The sequence below is a fragment of the Triticum aestivum genome, chromosome 5A (genome assembly GCF_018294505.1).
Source record: "Triticum aestivum cultivar Chinese Spring chromosome 5A, IWGSC CS RefSeq v2.1, whole genome shotgun sequence".
Taxonomy (NCBI): Eukaryota; Viridiplantae; Streptophyta; class Magnoliopsida; order Poales; family Poaceae; genus Triticum; species Triticum aestivum.
In genome coordinates, this window is record NC_057806.1 from 526,561,176 (window position 1) to 526,584,349 (window position 23,174).

At 47.7% G+C, this 23,174-nt stretch overlaps 1 pseudogene; it reads left to right on the top strand.

Annotated features, from left to right (window-relative positions):
- The window catches only part of LOC123101484 (protein CHROMATIN REMODELING 35-like), a 78,599-nt pseudogene that overhangs the window by 28,736 nt on the left and 26,689 nt on the right, over positions 1-23,174 (top strand).

A 23,174-nucleotide genomic window follows, 5' to 3' on the forward strand; every position in this document is an offset into this window, starting at 1 on the left:
TTCACCATGGACTACACCCTCTCGGTGTCGAACAATGCCCTAGACCGTCGGGGCCACCAGATGGGTGCTCCATATATAGACCGCCCGAGGGGGGAGGGCACCCCTACATGTGTGTGGCCCATGCATATGCATGCAGGGGTGGTGTGCTATTTGAATAAGCAACGCACGTCCTTGACGTGACACGTGCCTCATAAACCACACACACGGACGGGAACGTCGAGGACCGGCTGCGTCCGTCCCAGAGACAGAATATTCGATGGGTGATCCCGTGACAGAACGAGCCTAGACTTGGTCTGTCGTCTTGCGATGACATTCACTATCATGGAGAAGTAGTTATTCACCGTGGACTACACCCTATCGGTGCCGAATAACACCCTAGACCACCGGGGCCACCAGATGGGTGCTCGATATGGAGGCCGCCCGAGTGGGGGGAGGGCACCCCTACATGCGTGTGACCCATGCATATGCATGCAGGGGTGGTGTGCTATTTGAATAAGCAACGCACGTCCTTGACGTGGCAGATGCCTCACAAACCACACACATGGGCGGGAATGTCGAGGACCGTGTGCGTTCGTCCCCGAGACAGAGTCTTCGGTGGGTGATCCCGTGACCGAACGGGCCTAGACTTGGTTTGTCATATCGCGATTACATGCACTAACATGAATAAGTAGTTATTCCCCGGGGCCACTGGAGGGGTGCCGGTCTCTAGAACCGGACGAGGCCCATCTGAAGAAGAAAACACAATACGGTAATTATGATGTGCTAAGGTTGTTTTCCAAGCATGGAAAACAAAAAAAAGTACAATACATATTATCGAGAATGCACAAGAAGGAAAGAGATCTAGGGTAGATGCTTTACCGAGAGCGCCTCTCGGAAAAGGTGGCCATTACCGAGGGCCGAGAATTGACCCTCGGTAACCACTGCTCTACCGAGAGTCCTCTCGGCATAACTGCAACAGCCAAGTGCCTTCAGCTCCCAGCGCATGCCTCTTTGCTGAGTACTGCCCTCGGTAAAATTTTGTTCCCAGTTCTGTTCATACTGTTTTTTGCTCGAGTTGGTGCAGCAAAAACATTTTTACAATACTCAAACTTGCATTTCAAGTCACACAGGTTAACAACAAACTCACATAAGCGTTAATCCATAAATAGTTCACACAAGCTTCATTTCAAATCACAAAGTAGCTCTTTAGTACAATTGCCTACTTACTAATTAAACAACAAAGTGGTCTACATGCATGCACCATATGATAAAAAGCAACACCACAATTATGACAAACTAAAAGAGAATTATGAAGTTCTTCAATCCACTGAACCAGCTAAGCCTTGTTTGGCTTGCACCATTGCGTTCATTAGTTTTTATCTTTTGCTTAAGCAAATACTGATTGTAATGATAATCTGTCGTCTCTTTATTGTCGGATGATTCGTGGGAGTTGCCTTCATAACGAAGTATTTGTTCATTGCATTCCGACCATGAATTGTAGACTCCTGGACACCGTCCTCTGGACACCACATAACACTTCATCTACAAAAGAACAAGAAATAATGCACATCATACATAATCAACATAAGCATTCATCACTCGTACAATCAAAAGCATAGCAAGTGGCCATCCAAGTCCATATCAGTAGGTACTTAAGGATACAACTAAATCAACGTCAAACTATCTAGGTGACTACTCCGAGGTGTAGTTGGTGAAACCAGTGATCGTCGAGTCAGAGCACGTGGGGGCATCCCCCATAGTGGAGGACCAAGCGTCGTCGGGAATGATGGTCGGTGGACTCAATGGCTCCTAACATGGTGGAACCCTGCCCTCCTTAGCTGGGGGATTCTTCTTGGCCAGATCCACAAAAAACTTCATTATGATCAGCTGTGGGTTCTTCTCAAGCAGTTCCTCCAAGCATTCATCGGCGCTCTTCTCTGTGTCCGTGGAGTCGACCCTAATGGAAGCTTTGCCGTTGGAGGAAGCCATAGCCAAAAAAATCAATCGATGCTAACACCTTTCATCACACAATGGAAAATAACATAAGAATCAAACATGAAAGATATGACATGAAGATCTCACGTAGATCCACCGCCATCGTCAAAAGTCGATTTTCTTCCTCCAAGAACAACTCTCAATGACACTCTCTCACATATATACGGTGGACACTCTCGCTGGTGATGGTATATATGGTGTACACTCTTTCACGGGTATTTCAACTTTCGGTGATGGTTTAGCTGGGTGAGCCCCTCGTGCGTTATCAAGATATTACATGAGGAGGAGCTCACACAGATCACCATCATCGTTCAAAACTTGATTTTTCTTCCTCCAAAGAACAACTCTCATCAACACTCTCTCATGTATCTCATCGGTCACATCCACACATAGCATCCATGCATACAACATTATCAACAATTATCTACATTTTTTCTTTTGATATAAAAAAAATGTATCTACATGGCATCCATCCATCTATCAATCCATCCATCTATCTATGCATCCATCTATCAATCCATCCATCTATATATGCATCCATCTATTAATCCATCTATCTATGCACACATGGAGAGGAGGGGGGCTCACCGGAGGGAGGAGCTCGGTGTGGTGTGGGGGGGGGGGCGGTGGAAGGGGCGCCGGCCGGTGGAGGGGTGCTAGTCGGTGGGGAGCAGAGGAGAGGAGTGGAGGGGCGCCGGTCGGTGGGGAGCAGAGAGAAGAAACAACAGGGGGAATGTGCTTATTAAGTAGTCGACGTCACCTTTACCGAGTGCTTGTCGATGCGGCTCTCGGAAAAGAAATCAACTCTAGATCTAGGTTACACTTTTACCGAGAGTAACTCTCAAAAAATATGCCCCCTAGATCTAGGTTACACTTTTACCGAGAGTAACTCTCGGAAAGGTGGCCTTTACCGATAGCCGACCGTCGGTAACCACTACTCTAATTTAGTCCCACCTCGTCGGGCGAAGGGCAGCCGCATTGGTTTATAAATCCAGCCGCGGCTGCTCTATCGAACTCCTCTATAAAGCAGGTTTCTGGGCCTAACTATGGCGCGCTGTCCTGTGAGCCTGCTGGCCCTGGTGGGCCTGAATTTCACGCCCAAGGCCTAGCAGGCCCACTGGACAGTGCCCCAACAATTTTTATATAGTTTTTTCTTTTCTGCTTTAATTATTTTCTTCTATTTATTTCTGGGTAGTTTTTATATAGTTTTTTCTTTTCTACTTTATTTATTTTCTTCTATTTATTTTTGAGTAGTTTTTTTTCTTTTCTGATTTATTTATTTTCTTCTATTTATTTCTCAGTAGCTTTTTTATACAGTTTTTTTCTTTTATGCTTTATTTATTTTCTTCTGTTTATTTCTAGTAGTTTTTTCCTTTTCTACTTTATTTATTTTCTTCTATTTATTTCTGAATAGTTTTTTCTTTTCTACTTTATTTATTTTCTTCTATTTATTTCTGAGTAGTTCTTTTATATAGTTTTTTTCTTTTCTGCTTTATTTACTTTCTTCTATTTATTTCTGAGTAGTTTTTTATATAGTTTTTTCTTTTTTGCTTTAAATAGTGTAAAGTAAAAAACATGAGAAGAAGCAGTTGTTGACCGTGGCCTACCCCCTCTCTCGGTGCCGGTCAACTTTCTAGACCGACACCGAGAGAGAACTTTAAAGAGTGTAAAGTAAAAAAACATGAGAAGAAGTAGTTGTTGACCATGGCCTACCCCCTCTCTCGGTGCCGGTCAACTTCCTAGACCGCACGGGCCACCGGATAGCCCATGCATATATATACATGCGATGGCCTCCTTTGAGAGCACAAGAAGTTTCGAGGCCAACGGAGCAACAGGACCCGCACTTCCTGCACAAACCGGACACATGCCCACTCGATACCCATAGACTATCTCGAAGAACGGGCCTAGACTTGGTCTGTCATCTCGCGATGACATGCACTAACACGGAGAAGAAGTTATTCACTTTGGACTACACACTCTCGGTGCCGAACAGTGCCCTAGACCACCGGGGCCACCAGATGGGTGGTCGATATAGAGACCGCCCGAGGGGGGGCACCCCTACATGTGTGTGGCCCATGCATATGCATGCAGGGGTGGTGTGCTATTTGAATAAGCAACGCACGTCCTTGACATGACACGTGCCTCACAAACCACACACACGGGCGGGAACGTCGAGGACCGGCTGCATCCGTCCTCGAGATAGTATCTTCGATGGGTGATCCCGTGACAGAACGAGCCTAGACTTGGCCTGTCATCTCGCGATGACATGCACTAACACGGAGAAGCAGTTATTCACCGTGGACTACACCCTCTCGGTGTCGAATAACGCCCTAGACCGCCGGGGCCACCGAATGGGTGCTCGATATGGAGTCCACCCAGGGGGAGGGCACCCCTACATATGTGTGGCCCATGCATATGCATGCAGGGGTGGTGTGCTATTTGAATAGGCAATGCACGTCCTTGACGTGGCACGTGCCTCACAAAACACACACACACGGGCGGGAACGTCAAGGACCGGCTGCGTCCGTCCCCGAGATAGAATCTTCGGTGGGTGATCCCGTGATAGAAGGAGACTGGACTCGGTCTGTCATCTTGCGATGACATGCACTAACACGGAGAAGCAGTTATTCATCATGGACTACACCCTCTCGGTGCCGAACAATGCCCTAGACCGACGGGGCCACCGGATGGGTGCTCGATATAGAGACCGCCCGAGGGGGAAGGGCACCCCTACATGCGTGCGGCCCATGCATATGCATGCAGGGGTGGTGTGCTATTTCGATAAGCAACGCCCGTCCTTGACGTGGCACATGCCTCACAAACCACACACACGGGCGGGAACGTCAAGGACCGGGTGCGTCCGTCCCCGAGACAGAGTCTTCGGTGGGTGATCCCGTGACAGAACGAGCCTAGACTTGGTATGTCATCTCGTGATGACATGCACTAACACGGAGAAGCAGTTATTCACCGTGGAGTACACCCTCTTGGTGCCAAACAATGCCCTAGACCGCCGGGGCCCTCGGATGGGTGCTCGATATAGAGACCGCCCGAGGGGGGAGGGCACCCCTACATGCGTGTGGCCCATGCATATGCATGCGGGGGTGGTGTGCTATTTGAATAAGCAAGGCACATCCTTGACGTGGCACGTGCCTCACAAACCACACACACGGGGAAACGGATGTGTCGGGTCTACACGGATGGGATCTTGCTATGGCTTCGGCCCAGAAGTTGCTCCAAAGTGTTCCTATGGGCTGACCTAACACAACCGGGTGGAGAGTTCCACTGGTCAAAGCCCGTCCGTGCAAAGTCAAAGGGCTAGTCCCGTGGTCAAACGCTACAGGGTTAGGCAGGACGGGGGCCTTGGGGGGGGGGGGTAGCAATGCCACCGGAGCATTGCATCGGGCCCTCATACATGTCGTACGGTGTGGTGGCATGTCCGAAGAGGCGGCACGTGTCCCTGGGGTGTGGCCCCCCTCACGGACGGCGCCGCCGCCGGCACCTGGAGGGGGGAAACGGACGCGTCGGGTCTACACGGATGAGATCTTGCTGTGGCTTTAGCCTAGACTTGGTCTGTCATCTCACAATGACAAGCAGTAACACGGAGAAGCATTTATTCACCGTGGACTACACCATCTTGGTGCCGATCAACGCCCTAGACCGTCGGGGCCACCGGAGGGGTGCCGGTCTCTATAACCGGGCGAGGCCCATCATTTGAAAAAGAAAACACAAGACGATAATTATGATGTGCTAAGGTTGTTTTCCAAGCATGGAAGATAACAACAAAAAAAGTATAATGCATATTATGGAGAATGCACAAGAAGGATGCTTTACCGAGAGTTCCTCTTGGAAAATGCGGCCATTACCGAGTGCTACTGGACGACCCTCGATAACCACTGTCTGTGCGGCTCTCGGAAAAGCCCCCAAGATCTAGGTTAAGACTTTTACCGAGTGTCGCTAAAAGTTGGCTCTCGGAAATGTTTCCCGTGGGGACTTATGCAAAATTTCCCCTCGCGCACGCTCACTCCTCTCTTCTCTCTCTGTTTCTCTCACCCCCGCCCCCTCTATTCGCCGCCGCCCCTTAGTGCTGCCGCCTCATCCGGCGAGCTCTGTCGCCTCCGCCGTCGCCGCCACCGGGAGTGCCTCCCCCGACCCCTCCACCTCCACCGAGCCCCCCTCCCCCACTGCCACCTCCACCAAGCTCGTCCACCGCCACCATCTCGAGCAAGCTTCACCGAGCACCACCGGCGCGACATCCCCTCCACTGAGCTCTACCACGCCCGGCATCCACCTCCCCCACCACCCCCCTGCCCCATTGGTGAGCCCCTACTCAATCTCGTTTTTTTGAAATAAAAGGGGTTTCCCCCCTCTCCATTACAACAAAAGGTGAATATATATGCATAGTGAATAATGTGTGTGAGTGTGTGCTTTGTATGTGTGTGTGTCAGTGAGTGATGTTGGTGTATGTGTGCATATATAATGAATGGTTTTTATATTTAGGTGTGTATATATGTGCATATATAATGAATGGTGTATGTGAGTGCGTTTGTGGGAGAGGGGTGCTATTGATGTGTGTGTGTGCATGTGTGAGTGAGTGTGTGATGTGTTTGTATGGATATGTGAGTGTGTTTGTGTGTGGTGGTGTGTGAGTGAGTGTAATTGATGTTTGTGTGTTTGACATATGCTTGACACAACTTCATTCTTTCATGCAGGACATGCATCTATTTTGACAATAGAGAGAGTGAATTCCGTTGCACGCTTCAAGGGTAATCTCTTCCCGTTCATGTGTAGGTTTTCATTATTTGTAGATCACTGTCGGTGTCAAAACCGGCGGATCTCGGGTAGGGGGTCCCGAATTGTGCGTCTAGGCCGGATGGTAACAGGAGGCAGGGGACACGATGTTTTACCCAGGTTCGGGCCCTCTTGATGGAGGTAAAACCCTACGTCCTGCTTGATTAATATTGATGATATGGGTAGTACAAGAGTAGATCTACCATGAGATCAGAGAGGCTAAACCCTAGAAGCTAGCCTATGGTATGATTGTTGTTCGTCCTGCGGACTAAAACTCTCGGGTTTATATAGACACCGGAGAGGGCTAGGGTTACACAGAGTCGGTTACAATGGTAGGGGATCTACATATCCATATCGCCAAGCTTGCCTTCCACGCCAAGGAAAGTCCCTTCCGGACACGGGACAAAGTCTTCAATCTTGTATCTTCGCAGTCCAGGAGTCCGACCGAAGGTATAGTCTGACTATCCGGACACCCCCTAATCCAGGACTCCCTTAGTAGCCCCTGAACCAGGCTTCAATGACGACGAGTCCAGCGCGCAGATTGTCTTCGGCATTGCAAGGCGGGTTCCTCCTCCAAGTACTTCATAGAAGATTCCGAACACAAAGGTAGTGTCCGGCTCTGCAAAATAAGTTTCCACATATTGCCATAGAGAGAACAATATTTACACAAATCTAATCTGTTGACGTATTCCATAGTGTGACATCACACCACGGCCAAGTCTTTATTCGAATCGTTTTACTGTCCCACCTCATTGCGGGTAGCGAGGCGGTTTCCTTGGCATGTCTTGTTAAAGCAGAGATCGTGTCCCCTTATTCCGGGATTCTCATCAATATGGGCGTGGGTAACCCAACCGCGCCATTGACTATGGCGCTTGGGAGATAAGTGAGTTTTACCAGGAAGGTGGGGGCGCATAGTCGTCCGCCCATATAAGGGGATAAGGATCCGCCTTTTCATCCACGCCTTCTTCCTCCTTTGCCTATCCATTTCCGCGCACTCGAGCTCCAGCGCCCAAGTCCGCACACCCCACCTCAACCTTCTCCAGCCATGTCCGGAGCAGGAGGCAAGTGGATGGTCTCCTCCGTCACGGAGGGACACATCAAAAGACTGAGGAAGGCCGGATACTTGTCTAACGACATTGCGCACCGGCTTCCCGAAGAGGGGCAGCTCATCCCCACCCCTAGGCCCCATGAGAGGGTGGTGTTCCTCCCCCATTTCCTCCGCGGACTGGGCTTCCCTCTCCACCCATTTGTCCGGGGGCTCATGTTCTACTATGGCCTGGATTTCCACGATCTGGCCCCGAACTTTGTCCTCAACATCTCGGCGTTTATCGTCGTGTGCGAGGCTTTCTTCCGCATCCGCCCCCATTTCGGCCTATGGCTCAAGACTTTCAATGTCAAGCCGAAGGTGGTGCGCGGCACCCAAGCGAAGTGCGGAGGCGCCATGGTGGGCAAGATGCCCAACGTCCTATGGTTTGAGGGCTCCTTTGTGGAGTCCCTAAAGGGGTGGCAGTCGGGGTGGTTTTAGATCACCGAGCCACACGACCCTGAATGGGTCGCAGCCCCAGAGTTCCGATCCGGACCCCCTACGCGGCTCGCCTCCTGGAAAGAGACGGGCCTGTCATGGGGTAAAAAAAGGAGAGCTGACCGGTCTCCAAACATGCGTCCAAAGCCTGGTGGACAGGAAGCTCAAACTTGTCAACGTAGTCCAGGTTATGCTCAGCCGTCGGATCCTCCCGTGTCAACAATGAGCTTTCAACCTGTGGGAGTTCGAGCTGGCGCGGCACCAAACTCTGAGCAGGCTCTTCGACATGACGTACGAAGATGCCTGGAGGGTGCTTTTCAAGGGCGCCAAGGCCCCCGCATCTGCTACCGAGGATCGCAGATTCAGCACGCAGCGTCACGCTCATGCGGTAAGCTGTTTTTACCTTTTACAGGGTATTAGTTTTTTATAGTTTGACTCCATGCGGGATCTAAGCTCCCTTACCTTTGACAGGATTGGCAGGAGACATCCGGCAGATCAACTATCCGGCTCCTTTGCCCTAAGGCCCAGCGGACGCTCGCTTGGCAAAGCCGCTGGTTCCGGCACCCTACGTGGTGCCGGAGAAGAAGGCCAAGAAGAAGGCCACGGGGAATCGAAAGAGTGCCCGGCGCCAGGAGGTGTCGGATTCATCATCCGACGACTCCAAGGCGCACTCCTCCCATGAAGACGAGGAGGAAGAAGAAGATACCTCTCCCCCTCCAGCGGGGGGAGGGAAGAAAAGGAAGCCGTCCCAACCGGGGAGGCCGAAGGGTCCAAGAGGGGGAAGACCCCTCCTCCGGACTACTCCACCAACGCCGACGATGGCGAAGAGGAGTGGCCACACAGGGCCAAGCCCCTGGCGAGATCGTAAGTATCCGGATACCAGAGTGATTCATAGTATTCCCCCATTGCACAGTTTTTCCTTACGTCGAACGTTATTGTGCAGTCCGCCCAAGGCCGGGCTCGATGAGTCGTCGAGCGGCTCCCTGGATTCGTCGGATGTGAATTCTCTTCCGACGGCTTCCTCCCCCCACCCTACGGACGGCGCCGAGGTGGCATCCCAATAGGTTCCAAGCCAGGAGGAGGTGGTCCTGGAGGCGCCGCAAGGCAACCTCCCGGACTCCAGGCGTAAAGGGGATAAAACCCCCCAAGGGCTCCGAGTCTAGCCTTGAGCCGGACACCGCGTCGGAACCTTCAATGGCTCCGGACTCCAGTAGGCAGCATCCTTCCAAGAGGAGCGAGCCTACCGAGCCGGTGACCTCCGTCCAACCGGAGGCACCGGACAATTTGCTGGAGACGCTTAACAGCGCCTCCATCGATGAGGAGCACCGCACTATTATGAGTGCGGTGATCCAGAAGGTTCAGTCCGCCAAGAGCGGACTGACTGAAGCCTGTGCCAGCCTTCTAACAGGCTTTGAGGTAAGTAAAGAATATGTAAAAATATTACTGCATAGACAGGAGCCCCTGATGCTCTGTTCGGTGTTCGGAAAGAAAAGCCGAATAGAGGATCTAATAACATTCGCACGAGTCTAACATGATCAAGTCAATATGCGTATGCAGGCTTCGCTGCTGGCCTCCGCCGCACTGACTGTGGAGGTGGATACGCTGAAGCAGAACCTCGAGCGGTCCGAGCAAGAGCTCGGCCTAGCCAAGCAGCAGCTCGATGAGAAGGAAGGTAAGAAGTACCTTATTGAAATATGTGAAAGGTGCAATTGCAAAAAGTGACAGGATTAACGCGGCTATTGTAGGGGCCACAACTGAGGTGGTGACCCTTAAGCAAGCATTGTCCGAGGCCGAAAAGAGGGCGGCCACGGAGCGCACCGAGCGGGAGAAGCATGAGACACAGGTTGGCGAGGTGCGGCAAGAGCTCCGGGCTCTCATGAAAAAACATGAGAGTATGGAGCTTGACTTGAAGACGTGAGAGTCTGAGCTCGCGGCGGCCATTGAAGATGCCAAGTCTGCCAAGGCCGAAGCCAGAAGGCCCTCTAGGAGGTTGAGGCAATAAAAAAGATAGCGGCGGGTAAGGCATTCTTTATGCAAAGCAAGCACGTAAAAGTTAATTACTTGTCACTTGCCCGAATCCGGAGCTCTCCAGGAGCATTCGCAGACTTGCCCCGTAGCGTGTCGGATGCCGCCGCCTTCTACCAAGCCGAGGAGGGAAGCTTGATAGAGAAGGTGTTCTGGTCTCAGTATGCTGAGGCCGAACACCCGGTGCCCTTAAGTGACCAGATGAAACAGCTGGTCGAGCTCCATAAGGTGGCCGAATAGACCATGAAGGGCCTCATAGTCTGGCTGTGCCCTGGAGAGGCCATGCCTGGGAGCTACTTCGGGTTGGTGAGGTGGCTAGTGGAGGCCTGTCCAAGGCTCGAAGTCATCAAGCGCTCCATATGCATCGAGGGTGCCCATAGGGCGCTTGCCTGTGTGAAGGTGCACTGGGGCTAGCTGGATGCTGAGAAGCTTGTGAAGGACGGGCCTCCGCCGGGCAAGGAGCATCGCAAGCCCGAGATGTATTATGAGGGCGTTCTGAAGGGTGCCCGCCTTGTGGGGGATGAATGTTCCATGAATGTAATTTTTCAGTGAACTCGCTCGTTTTGTCCTGTGCGCTGAAAACTTGTTCATGTGCACTAAGCAATGCTTTTTGAATTTAAAATATTACCTTCTGTACGGCCATTTATCAAATTTGAGAGATGGCAAGTCGTCGGCTTCTGCCCCCATGGCACGAGTGCTGGGGTGTTTGGGATAAACATGAGCGCTCTTTTTCCCATTCTTGGGTCCTTCGAGGGAGGCGCTCAACACAAAGAACAAGGCAATCGGACTATAATGCTTGAACACTCTCACTTAGCCATAGAATTCTATAATTTTAAATTTTGCTGAAGCCCCTAGTGTTCGGAAGACCGAGTTTGGGGCGCTATCCACGCCTAGGTCGGACAAAGCCGACTCCTCGCTCTAAGCGGCATAAGTATTTAGGGACTCGAAAACCTCTCGAACAGCGACCAGCTCTCGCCTCATCATGACGGTCAGTTTTAGCTTTCTCTACTAAGGTCCTTAGCCCAGCTCAACTGGGGCACAATCGCAGTAGTTCTCCTAGTGCTACCTTAGCCGATATAACGGAACGTAAGGTACCAAAACATAGGAGCTGGGCAAACCCAACTATTGACCCAAGACATGATTCGGAGCCGATGCATATAATGCTATAAGTCCGGGGTGCCGCACTTGTGAAAGTGTTCGGACTTCTCACACCATGTTGTTGGGTACTTAAGCCCCTGTCGTATTGGCCGTACCAAAGTGTACGGGTGCAACATGTCATTAATGAACATATATTCATAAAAAAGAGGTAATGCAATAATAGATGGAAGCTATGCATTGTTTATTTAAAAAAGCTGCAATCAAACCAGAACGATACAAATAGTGCGATAAGCAAAAGATGGGACTATTAAATATGTCCTTTCCAGGGGCGAGCTGCGGAATGTTATGCGAAATAGGTATACTGCTCGTTATAGAGACCACCTTAGAGTTCCGTAGTGCGGCATAGCTTTCTGCTTCCCTGGTTGTATCGTTTGTGCGGCAATTGTACTGCCGGACAAGCCTTCCGAAGAATGGAGTCCTGAAAATAAGAGAAAATTAAGAAATCGGCAGCCCGTAGTGCGGTTTAAGCCGCATTTCGGGCGTGCCGTGATGGTGCCCCTCCCCCTGTGCCCATGGTATTTCTAGAGCGTAGTTATGTACACGCAGCACTGGTTTCGCAAGTTCGCGAGGGCTGGGGTTGGGGCCGCATTGTTACGCTTGCTCTGAATGTGTCGGGCGGTCTTGGTGTAGGTTACTCCGGGCGCGCTTGACGGTGTCTGGATGTTTAATGGCCGGAATGGAGAATTTCCTTGAGAGGCTGCTTTGTACTTCCGCTGCGATAGCCGTCGTGTGCTCCTCCGTTCAAAGAGAGCGTTCGGTATTTCCATTGACCGTGATGACGCCTTGAGGGCCTGACATCTTGAGCTTGAGGTATGCGTAGTGCGGCACCGCATTGAACTTGGCAAATGTGGTTCGCCCGAGCAGTGCGTGATAGCCACTGCGGAACGAGACTATGTCGAAGATTAACTCCTCGCTTTGGAAATTATCCGGAGATCCGAAGACCACTTCGAGTGTAACTGAGCCTGTACAGTTGGCTTTAAAGGTCGTTCTGGTGGGTTTAATCCTCGAGGGATCGATGCCCATTTTCCACACTGTATCCTGATAAAGCAGGTTCAGGCTGCTGCCGCCGTCCATAAGGACTCTAGTGAGGTGAAATCCATCAATAATTTGGTCTAGAACCAATGCGGCGAATCCTACATGACGGATGCTAGTGGGGTGGTCCCTTCAATCAAAAGTGATTGGGCGGGAAGACCATGGGTTGAACTTTGGGGCGACTGGCTCCATCGCGTATACGTCCCTTAGCACATGCTTCCGCTCCCTCTTGGGGACGTGGGTTGCGTATATCATGTTCACCGTCCACACTTGTGGGGGAAAACCTTTCTATCCACTGTTGTTCGGCGGTCGGGGCTCCTCCTCGTCATTGCTATGCAGCCCCTTGTCTCTGCTTTCGGCATTTAACTTGCCTGCCTGCTTGAACACCCAACAATCCCTGTTGGTGTGATTGGCTGGTTTTTCGGGGGTGCCATGTATCTGGATTGAGCGGTCGAGTATTCGGTCCAAACTGGACGGGCCTGGAGTATTTCTTTGGAATGGAATTTTCTGCTGACCGGGTTTAGAGCCTTTGAATCCAGCATTAACTGTCGTATCCTCAGCATTGTCGCCATTAATGCGGCGCTTTTGCTTGTTGCGACGCGACCTGCCATTGCTGTCCTTGGTATCCGAATTACCAGGGCTCTTGGTCATGTTATTGTTGCGAGCTAGCCAGCTGTCTTCTCCCGCGCATAAGCGGGTCATAAGTGTTGTGAGGGCTGCCATATATTTCGGCTTTTCCTGTCCTAGGTGCCGTGCAAGCCACTCGTTGCGGATGTTATGCTTGAAGGCTGCTACGGCCTCTGTGTCCGGACAGTCGACGATTTGATTTTTCTTGGTTAGGAACCGTGTCCAGAATTGTGTGGCCGATTCCTTTGGCTGCTGAATTATGTGGCTTAGGTCATCGGCGTCTGGTGGTCGCACATAAGTGCCCTGGAAATTGTCGAGGAATGCGGCTTCCAGGTCCTCCCAACAACCAATTGATTCTGCTGGCAAGCTGTTAAGCCAATGCCGGGCTGGTCCTTTAAGCTTGAGTGGGAGGTATTTGATGGCGTGCAATTCATCACCGCGGGCCATGTGGATATGAAGGAGATAGTCCTCGATCCATAGTGCAGGATCTGTTGTGCCATCGTATGATTCGATGTTCATGGGTTTGAAACCCTCGGGGATTTGATGATCCATTACTTCATCTGTGAAGCATAGTGGGTGTGCGGCGCCTCTATATTGGGCTACATCATGACACGGCTCAAACGAGCTTTGTCTACTATGTTCGGCCCGGCCGGATTTACTGTATCCCGCGTGACGAGTACCGTCTCGTGCCGTGGGGCGCCCACGTGATCCGTAGATCGATCTTGTTTGCCTTGCCTTGTCCTTCAATATATCTCGCAGGTCTGGTGCATTTTCCCATGCCTTGGTAGTTTTTGAGCGGCGCAGGGGTGCGGCTTGAGTGGAGGGCCGAGAGGCCTCTCTATCGCGGCCATGGGGTGGCCGGTCGGCCGCATCATGCGTTGGTGATGTAGGTTTAGGTGCTTCCTCCTCTAATTGGGGTAGCAACCTACGCTTTGGGTAGCTCTTGGAGGGGCGTTCGAGTTCATACTCTTCGGCCGCAAGGACTTCAGTCCATCTGTCGACTAGAAAATCTTGATCAGCTCTAAGTTGTTGCTGTTTTTTCTTGAGGCTGCTTGCCGTGGCCATAAGCCTACGTTTGAAACACTCTTGTTCGACGGGATCCTCTGGCACGACAAATTCATCGTCGTCGAGGCTTGCCTCATCTTCGGAGGGAGGCATATAATTATCGTCCTCGACCTCTCTGTCCGCCGCTCTCTCATGAGGGCTGGCTTCTCTATCCTCATGTGCTGAATCTTGCTGGAGGTGGTTGTCTTCGGCACTGTCCGGGGTGTTATTATCCCCCATGCCAGAATCACCGTTTTTGTTTTGGCGGGATTTAGAGCGGCGCCACTGACGCCGGCGCTTAGGCTGCTTCTTGGAGGGGTCATCCTCCGCTGTTCCATCACCATTGCCTTCTTTTGGGGTGTCCACCATGTATATATCATACGACGTGGTGGCTTTCTAGTGCCCTATAGGCGCTGGTTCTTGATCGTCTCCTGCATCAGCGTCCATACCGTCGATGTCTTCGGAGTCGAAGTCGAGCATGTCGGTTAAATCATCGACAGTGGCTATGAAGTGGGTGGTGGGTGGGCTTTGAATTTCTTCATCATCCGCATCCCAACCTTGCTGACCATAGTCCGACCAGGGCTCTCCTGACAAAGAGAGAGACTTTAGTGAATTCAGAATATCGCCGAAGGGCGAGTGCTGAAAGATGTCCGCGGCGGTGAACTCCATGATCGGCGCCCAATCGGGTTCGATCGGTCGGGGCACGGAGGGCTCGAAGTCTGGAGAGGAGTCCGGCTCCTTGGAGTCACGGGCTTCGCAGAGAATAGGGCTGGTGTTCGGCTCGACCACCATAGAGATTGCAGCCCCCGAGGCGGTGTCTAACCACCCATCCTCGGTTGGTATGATCGGCTCCGAGCTAGGGGTCGGAGCGGACACAGGTGCAGCCTCTAGGGCACTGTTCGGCGGCAGAGCTAAATCATGCCCATCATGACAGTGCGGCGCACTCGGCTGTGGCTCGAATCCGTCGAAGATCAAGTCTCCGCGGATGTCGGCCATGTAGTTCAAACTTCCAAATCTAACCTGATGGCCAGGGGCGTAGCTTTCGATCTGCTCCAGATGAGCAAGCGAATTGGCCCGCAGTGCAAAGCCGCCGAATACGAAGATCTGTCCGGGGAGAAAAGTCTCACCCTGGATCGCATCGTCGTTGATGATCGGAGAAGCCATTGGGCCTAAAAGTGACGACACAGAGGAACTCTCAATGAAAGCACCAATGTCGGTGTCAAAACCGGCGGATCTCGGGTAGGGGGTCCCAAACTGTGCGTCTAGGCCAGATGGTAACAGGAGGCAGGGACACGATGTTTTACCCAGGTTCGGGCCCTCTTGATGGAGGTAAAACCCTACGTCCTGCTTGATTAATATTGATGATATGCGTAGTACAATAGTAGATCTACCACGAGATCAGAGAGGCTAAACCCTAGAAGCTAGCCTATGGTATGATTGTTGTTCGTCCTACGGACTAAAACTCTCCGGTTTATATAGACACCGGAGAGGGCTAGGGTTACACAGAGTCGGTTACAATGGTAGGAGATCTACATATCCGTATCGCCAAGCTTGCCTTCCATGCCAAGGAAAGTCCCTTCCAGACACGGGACGAAGTCTTCAATCTTGTATCTTCATACTCCAGGAGTCCGGCCGAAGGTATACTCCGTCTATCCGGACACCCCCTAATCCAGGACTCCTTCAATCACCTAAATAGTCGCATAACCTAGGTGTCTCCCGTTCGGAAGGGCTGTATCTATAAATATGCAAGTCTTTGCATATTTATAACCTCAACTCTTTCGAATTGTCCACGTTTTCCATGGACAACCCGAGGATGTGTAGGTGATAACCCACAAGTATAGGGGATCGCAACAGTTTTCGAGGGTAGAGTATTCAACCCAAATTTATTGATTCCAGACAAGGGGAGCCAAAGAATATTCTCAAGTATTAGCAGCTGAGTTGTCAATTCAACCACACCTGGATAACTTAATATTTGCAGCAAAGTGTTTGGTAGCAAAGTAATATGATAGTAGTGGTAACGGTAGCAAAAGGTAACGATAGCAAAAGTAATATTTTTGGGGTTTTGTAGTGATGATAACAATAGCAACGGAAAAGTAAATAAGCAAAGAACATTATATGGAAAGCTCGTAGGCAATGGATCAGTGATGGAGAATTATGTCGGATGTGGTTCATCATGTAACAGTCATAACCTAGGGTGACACAGAACTAGCTCCAATTCATCAATGTAATGTAGGCATGTATTCCGAATATAGTCATACGTGCTTATGGAAAAGAACTTGCATGACACATTTTGTCCTACCCTCCTGTGGCAGCGGGGTCCTAGTGGAAACTAAGGGATATTAAAGCCTGCTTTTAATAGAGTACTGGACCAAAGCATTAATGCATAGTGAGTACATGAACTCCTCAAACTACGGTCATCATCGGGAGTGGTCCCGATTATTCTCACTTCGGGGTTGCCGGATCATAACACATTGTAGGTGACTATAGACTTGCAAGATAGGATCAAGAACTCTCACATATTCATGAAAACATAATAGGTTCAGATCTGAAATCATGGCACTCGGGCCCTAGTGACAAGCATTAAGCATAGCAAAGTCATAGCAACATCAATCTCAGAACATAGTGGATACTAGGGATCAAACCCTAACAAAACTAACTCGATTACATGATAAATCTCATCCAACCCATCACCGTCTAGCAAGCCTACGATGGAATTACTCACGCACGGCGGTGAGCATCATGAAATTGGTGATGGAGGATGGTTGACGATGACAATGGCGACGGATTCCCCTCTCCGGAGCCCCGAATGTACTCCAGATCAGCCCTCCTGAGAGAGTTTAAGGCTTGGCGGCGGCTCCGTATCGTAAAACGCGATGAATCCTTCTCCCTGATTTTTTTCTCTCCGAACACGAATATATAGAGTTGGAGTTCAGGTCGGAGGAGCTCCAGGGGGGCCACGAGGTAGGGGGGCGCGCCCCTACCCTCGTGGCTAGGGTGTGGGACCCCTGGTCTTGATCTTTTGCCAATATTTTTTATTATTTCCAAAAATACGCTCCGTGGAGTTTCAGGTCATTCCGAGAACTTTTGTTTCTACACATAAATAACACCATGGCAATTCTGCTTAAAACAACGTCAGTCCAGGTTAGTTCCAATCAAATCATGCAAGTTAGAGTCCAAAACAAGCGCAAAAGTGTTTGGAAAAGTAGATACGACAGAGACGTATCAACTCCCCCAAGCTTAAACCTTTGCTTGTCCTCAAGCAATTCAGTTGACAAACTAAAAGTGATAAAGAAAAACTTTTACAAACTCTGTTTGCTCTTGTTGTTGTAAATATGTAAAGCCATCATTCAAGTTTTCAGCAAAGATTATGAACTAACCATATTCACAATAACTCTTAGGTCTCATGTTTACTCATATCAATGACATAATCAACTAGCAAGCACTAATAATAAATCTCGGATGACAACACTTTCTCAAAACAATCATAATATGATATAACAAGATGGTATCTCGCCGGCCCTTTCTGAGACCGCAAAACATAAATGCAAAGCACCTTTAAAGATTAAGGACTGACTAGACAGTGTAATTCATGGTAAAAGAGATCCAGTCAAGTCATACTCAATGTAAACTAATAGTAATGAATGCAAATGATAGTGGTGCTCTCCAACCGGTGCTTTTTAATAAGAGGATGATGACTCAACATAAAAGTAAATAGATAGGACCTTCGTAGAGGGAAGCAGGGATTTGTAGAGGTGCCAGAGCTCGACTTTTAAATAGAGATGAATAATATTTTGAGCGGTATACTTTCATTGTCAACATAACAACCAAGAGATGGCGATATCTTCCATGCTACACACATTATAGGCGGTTCCCAAACAGAATGGTAAAGTTTATACTCCCCATCCACCAACAAGCATCAATCCATGGCTTGCTCGAAACAACGAGTGCCTCCAACTAACAAGATTCCTAGGGGGAGTTTTGTTTGCAATTATTTTGATTTGATTTGCATAAAGCATGGGACTGGGCATCCCGGTGACCAGCCATTTTCTTGTGAGTGAGGAGCAGAGTCCACTCCTCTTGAGAATAACCCGCCTAACATGGAAGATACAGACAACCCTAGTTGATACATGAGCTATTCGAGCATACAAAACAGGATATTTATTTGAAGGTTTAGAGTTTGGCACATACAAATTTACTTGGAACGGCAGGTAGATACTGTATATAGGTAGGTATGGTGGACTCATATGGAATAACTTTGGGGTTTATGGGATTGGATGCACAAGCAGTATTCCCGCTTAGTACAGGTGAAGGCTAGAAAAAGACTGGGAAGCGACCAGCTAGAGAGCGACAACAGTCATGAACATGCATTAAAATAATCAACACTGAATGCAAGCATGAGTAGGATATAATGCACCATGAACATAAATATTGTAGAGGCTATGTTTATTTTGTTTCAACTACATGCGTGAACATGTGCCAAGTCAAGCCACTCGAATCGTTCAAAAGAGGATACCACCCTATCTTACCACATCACAACCATTTTAATAGCATGTTGGCATGCAAGGTAAACCATTATAAGCTCCTAGCTAATTAAGCACGACATAAGTAACTATGATCTCTAATTGTCATTGCAAACATGTTTATTCATAATAGGCTGAATCAGGAATGATGAACTAATCATATTTACAAAAACAAGAGAGGTCCAGCTCATACCTGCTTCTCCCATCTCAATCAGTCCATCATATATCGTCATAATTGCCTTTCACTTGCACGACCGAATGCTGTGAATAATAATAATAGTCCACGTGTATTGGACTAAGCTATAATCTGCAAGCATTCAATTCAAGAGAGAAGACAAGGTAATATGGGATCTTTGTTAGATCAACAATAATGCATATAAGAGCCACTCAACATTTTCATTATGGTTTTGTCCTATCGACCCCCAAAGAAAAGAAATAAAACTATTTACACGGGAAAGCTCCCAACAAGAAAAAAGAAGAACAGGAAATATTTTTGGGTTTTCTTTTTAATTACTATTACAAGCATGGAAAGTAAACTAATTAAAAGCGACAACTATTTTTTTTTGGTTTTTCTTAAGGTTTATTAAACACACAAGAAGAAAGCATAAAAAGGAAATAAACTAGCATGGATGATACAATGAAAAAGTATGAGGACCGACATCTAGCAATGAGTGTGTGAACATGAATGTAATGTCGGTGAGAAATACGTACTCCCCCAAGCTTAGGCTTTTAGCCTAAGTTGGTCTATGGCCACGGTTGGCCTGGCGGATATCCATAGTAATAGTTGGGGTCGTACTGCAAAGAAGAAGACTCTGATTGCCACTGGTTGGCAATCATCTCCGGATCCCACTGGTAATTAGACTGTCGTCGAGGATCAACTTGTAGTTCCGACTCTGGCTCTGTGGCTGATGTAGGGTTCCGGTAGGCTTGAATAGCCTCCAACGGAACAAGGTACTTGCCTGCAGATAAATCAAACAAGTAAGGAGTAGGCAGGGTAATAGTCTCAGGATGATGTTTATCAAAGAACAATTTGTATTTGAGCTCATTTCCCCTATTCTTAACAATAAAATCGTGTGCTACCATACTCTTATAATCTAAATAAATAGGAGGCAACAATTTTTCTTCCTTCTCATAATGCCTAATAGGTATGTTAAAATGTGCAGCTAGGCGCGAGGCGAAGATGCCTCCAAAGACGGGGCCCTTAGTAATGTTAAGATTTAACCGCTTTGCAATAATAGCACCCATGCCGAATGTATCATCACGAAATAAGGTGTGGCACAAAATAACAATATCAGGGGCACTCAGGTTTCCACAGTTTCCGTGCCCAATCATGCATCTACTAGCAAATATAGCAAAGTAACGTAGAACGGGAAAGTGTATGCTAGTAGTTCGTGCATCGGAAACCTTCCTCGTTTCCCCTACAGTGATGGTGTCAAGAAACCCATCCACATCGCCGCGATGCGGTTCCGCTATTATGCCCTCAAAAGGGATCAAACAAACCCGACAAAAATCACGAAGTGACATCTCCTTATGCTCATCATATAAATGAAACAACACCGTAGGTGGTGAGCTCCTAGCATGGAAATGAAAGTTTTGCACAAAGATATTGGTGAGTAAGAGATACTGTTCACGCTGGTCGTGGAGGAAGGTGGTGAGGCCTGCATTCTCAGCCAATTCATGGAAATCATCATAAATCCCGGCTGCTCTCAAGAAATCATCACAAGGCCATTCACACGGCCGAACCTCCGCGATGTGAGGCAAATTATATTTGGGCTTCTTTGCTTCTTCATTTTGCTTTTCCTTCGAGCTTCGGCTCGATGAGCCCCTCAAAAATCTCTTCATTATTTTCTGAAAAATTCTGAAATTTTTAGTAACTTCAAATAAAAGTGAACCAAACTCAACAAAATTGATAGCAACTACTCCTACAAGTGCCTAGAGCCTATATCATGCATCAAAACTACTTGGAACCACATAAATTTGACATGCAAGCTCAAGAACAGGGTCACCTAGGCAGCACAAATTTGCAATGAATAAAGCACTAGAACAAAAACTAATTGGACCAATGGAGGAGTCACATACCAAGGAACAATCCCCCAAAGCAGTTTTGTGAGAGGTGCTTTGAGAAAGGAGATCGAAAATTACAGCAAAATGAGGTAGAACTCGTTCTTGAGCTAGATAATGGTGTTTGTGGGAGGAAGAAGGAGTGTGTGGGTGCAGGAATAAGTGGAGGAGGGCCACCGTGGGCCCACGAGGCAGGGGGCGCGCCCAGGGGGGTAGGGCGCGCCCTCCACCCTCGTGGCCAGGTGGATGCCCCCCTGCTGTGTTCTCAGTGTCAAATATTCTCAAATATTCCAGAAAAAAATCATATTTAAATTTCAGGGCATTTGGAGAACTTTTATTTTCAGGGTATTTTTATATTGCACAGAAAATCAGAAAACAGACAGAAATTACTATTTTTGCTTTATTTAATATAAATAACAGAAAGTAGAAAGAGGGTACAGAGAGTTGTGTTTTCTAAATTCATCCATCTCATGATCATCAAAAGGAATCCACTGACAAGGTTGATCAAGTCTTGTTAACAAACTCATTCCGAATAACATGGAACTGGAGAATTTTCGAATAACACTAGGTTACCTCAACGGGGATATGCACATCCCCAATAACAAGAATATCATATTTCTTCTTGACAGTAGGAAGAGGAAATTCAAAACCTCCAAAAATAATCAATGAAATTTTTCCAATAGAATTGATACTGTGGACTTGAGGTTGTTTCCTCAAAAAGTGTACCGTATGCTCATTACCACATACATGAAACGTGACATTGCCTTTGGTGCAATCAATAACAGCCCCTGCAGTATTCAAAAAGGGTCTTCCAAGAATAATAGACATACTATCGTCCTCGGGAATATCAAGAATAACAAAGTCCGTTAAGATAGTAATGTTTGCAACCACAACAAGCACATCCTCACAAATACCGACAGGTATAGAAGTTGTTTTATCAGCCATTTGCAAAGATATTTTCGTAGGTGTCAACTTATTCAAATCAAGTCTACGATATAAAGAGAGAGGCATAACACTAACACCGGCTCCAAGATCACATAAAGCAGTTTTAACATAGTTTATTTTAATGGTGCATGGTATAGTGGGTATTCCTGGATCTCCAAGTTTCTTTGGTATTCCACCTTTAAAAGTATAATTAGCAAGCATGGTGGAAATTTCAGCTTCCAGTATCTTTCTTTTATTAGTAACAATATCTTTCATATACTTAGCATAAGGATTCATTTTGAGCATATCAGTTAATCGCATACGCAAAAAGATAGGTCTAATCATTTCAGCAAAGCGCTCAAAATCCTCATCATCCTTTTTCTTGGATGGCTTGTTAGGAAAAGGGATGGGTTTTTGAACCCATGGTTCTCTTTCTTTACCGTGTTTCCTAGGAACAAAGTCTTCCTTATCATAATGTTGATTCTTTGATTGTGGGTTATCAAGATCAACATCAGGTTCAATTTCTATATCATTATCATTACTAGGTTGAGCATCATCATGAACATTATCATTAACGTTATCACTAGTTTTAGGTTCATTACCAGATTGTGTTTCAGCATCAAAAATAGAGATATCATTTGGATTCTCAGGTGTTTCAGCAATAGGTTCACTAGAAGCATGCAAAGTCCTATCATTTTTCTTTTTCTTCCTTTTAGAAGGACTAGGTGCATATATATTATTTCTCTGAGAATCTTGCTCAATTCTCTTAGGGTGGCCTTCAGGATACAAAGGTTCCTGAGTCATTTTACCAGTTCTAGTAGCAACTCTAACAGCATAGTCATTATTCTTACTATTCAATTCATTGAGCAAATCATTTTGAGCTTTAAGTACTTGTTCTACTTGAGTGGTAACCATAGAAGCATGTTTACTAATAAGTTTAAGTTCACCTTTGACATTAGCCATATAATCACCCAAGTGTTCAAGCATATCAGCATTGCGTTTTAATTCTCTACCAAAATAAGCATTGAAGTCTTCTTGCTTAACCATAAATTTATCAAACTCATCTAAGCATGGGCTAGCAAACTTGGTAAATGGGATTTCAGCTTTATCATATCTATAGAGAGAATTTACCTTTACTACCTGTGTCGGGTTATCAAGACCATGTGTTTCTTCAATAGGTGATGGATTAAAACCATATATTTCTTCAATAGACGGTAAATTAAGACCATGTATTTCTTCAATAGGAGGTAAATTCTTAACATCCCTTTTCTTCGGAGTTGGTTTAGGAATAGGCTTAGTAGTTGGCTCAGGAAGTGTCCAATTATTTTCATTTGACAACATATTATTCAATAGAATTTCAGCTTCATCCGGTGTTCTTTCCGTGAAAACAGAACTAACACAACTATCTAGGTAATCTCTGGAAGCATCGGTTAGTCCATTATAAAAGATATTAAGTATTTCATTCTTCTTAAGAGGATGATAAGGCAAAGCATTAAGTA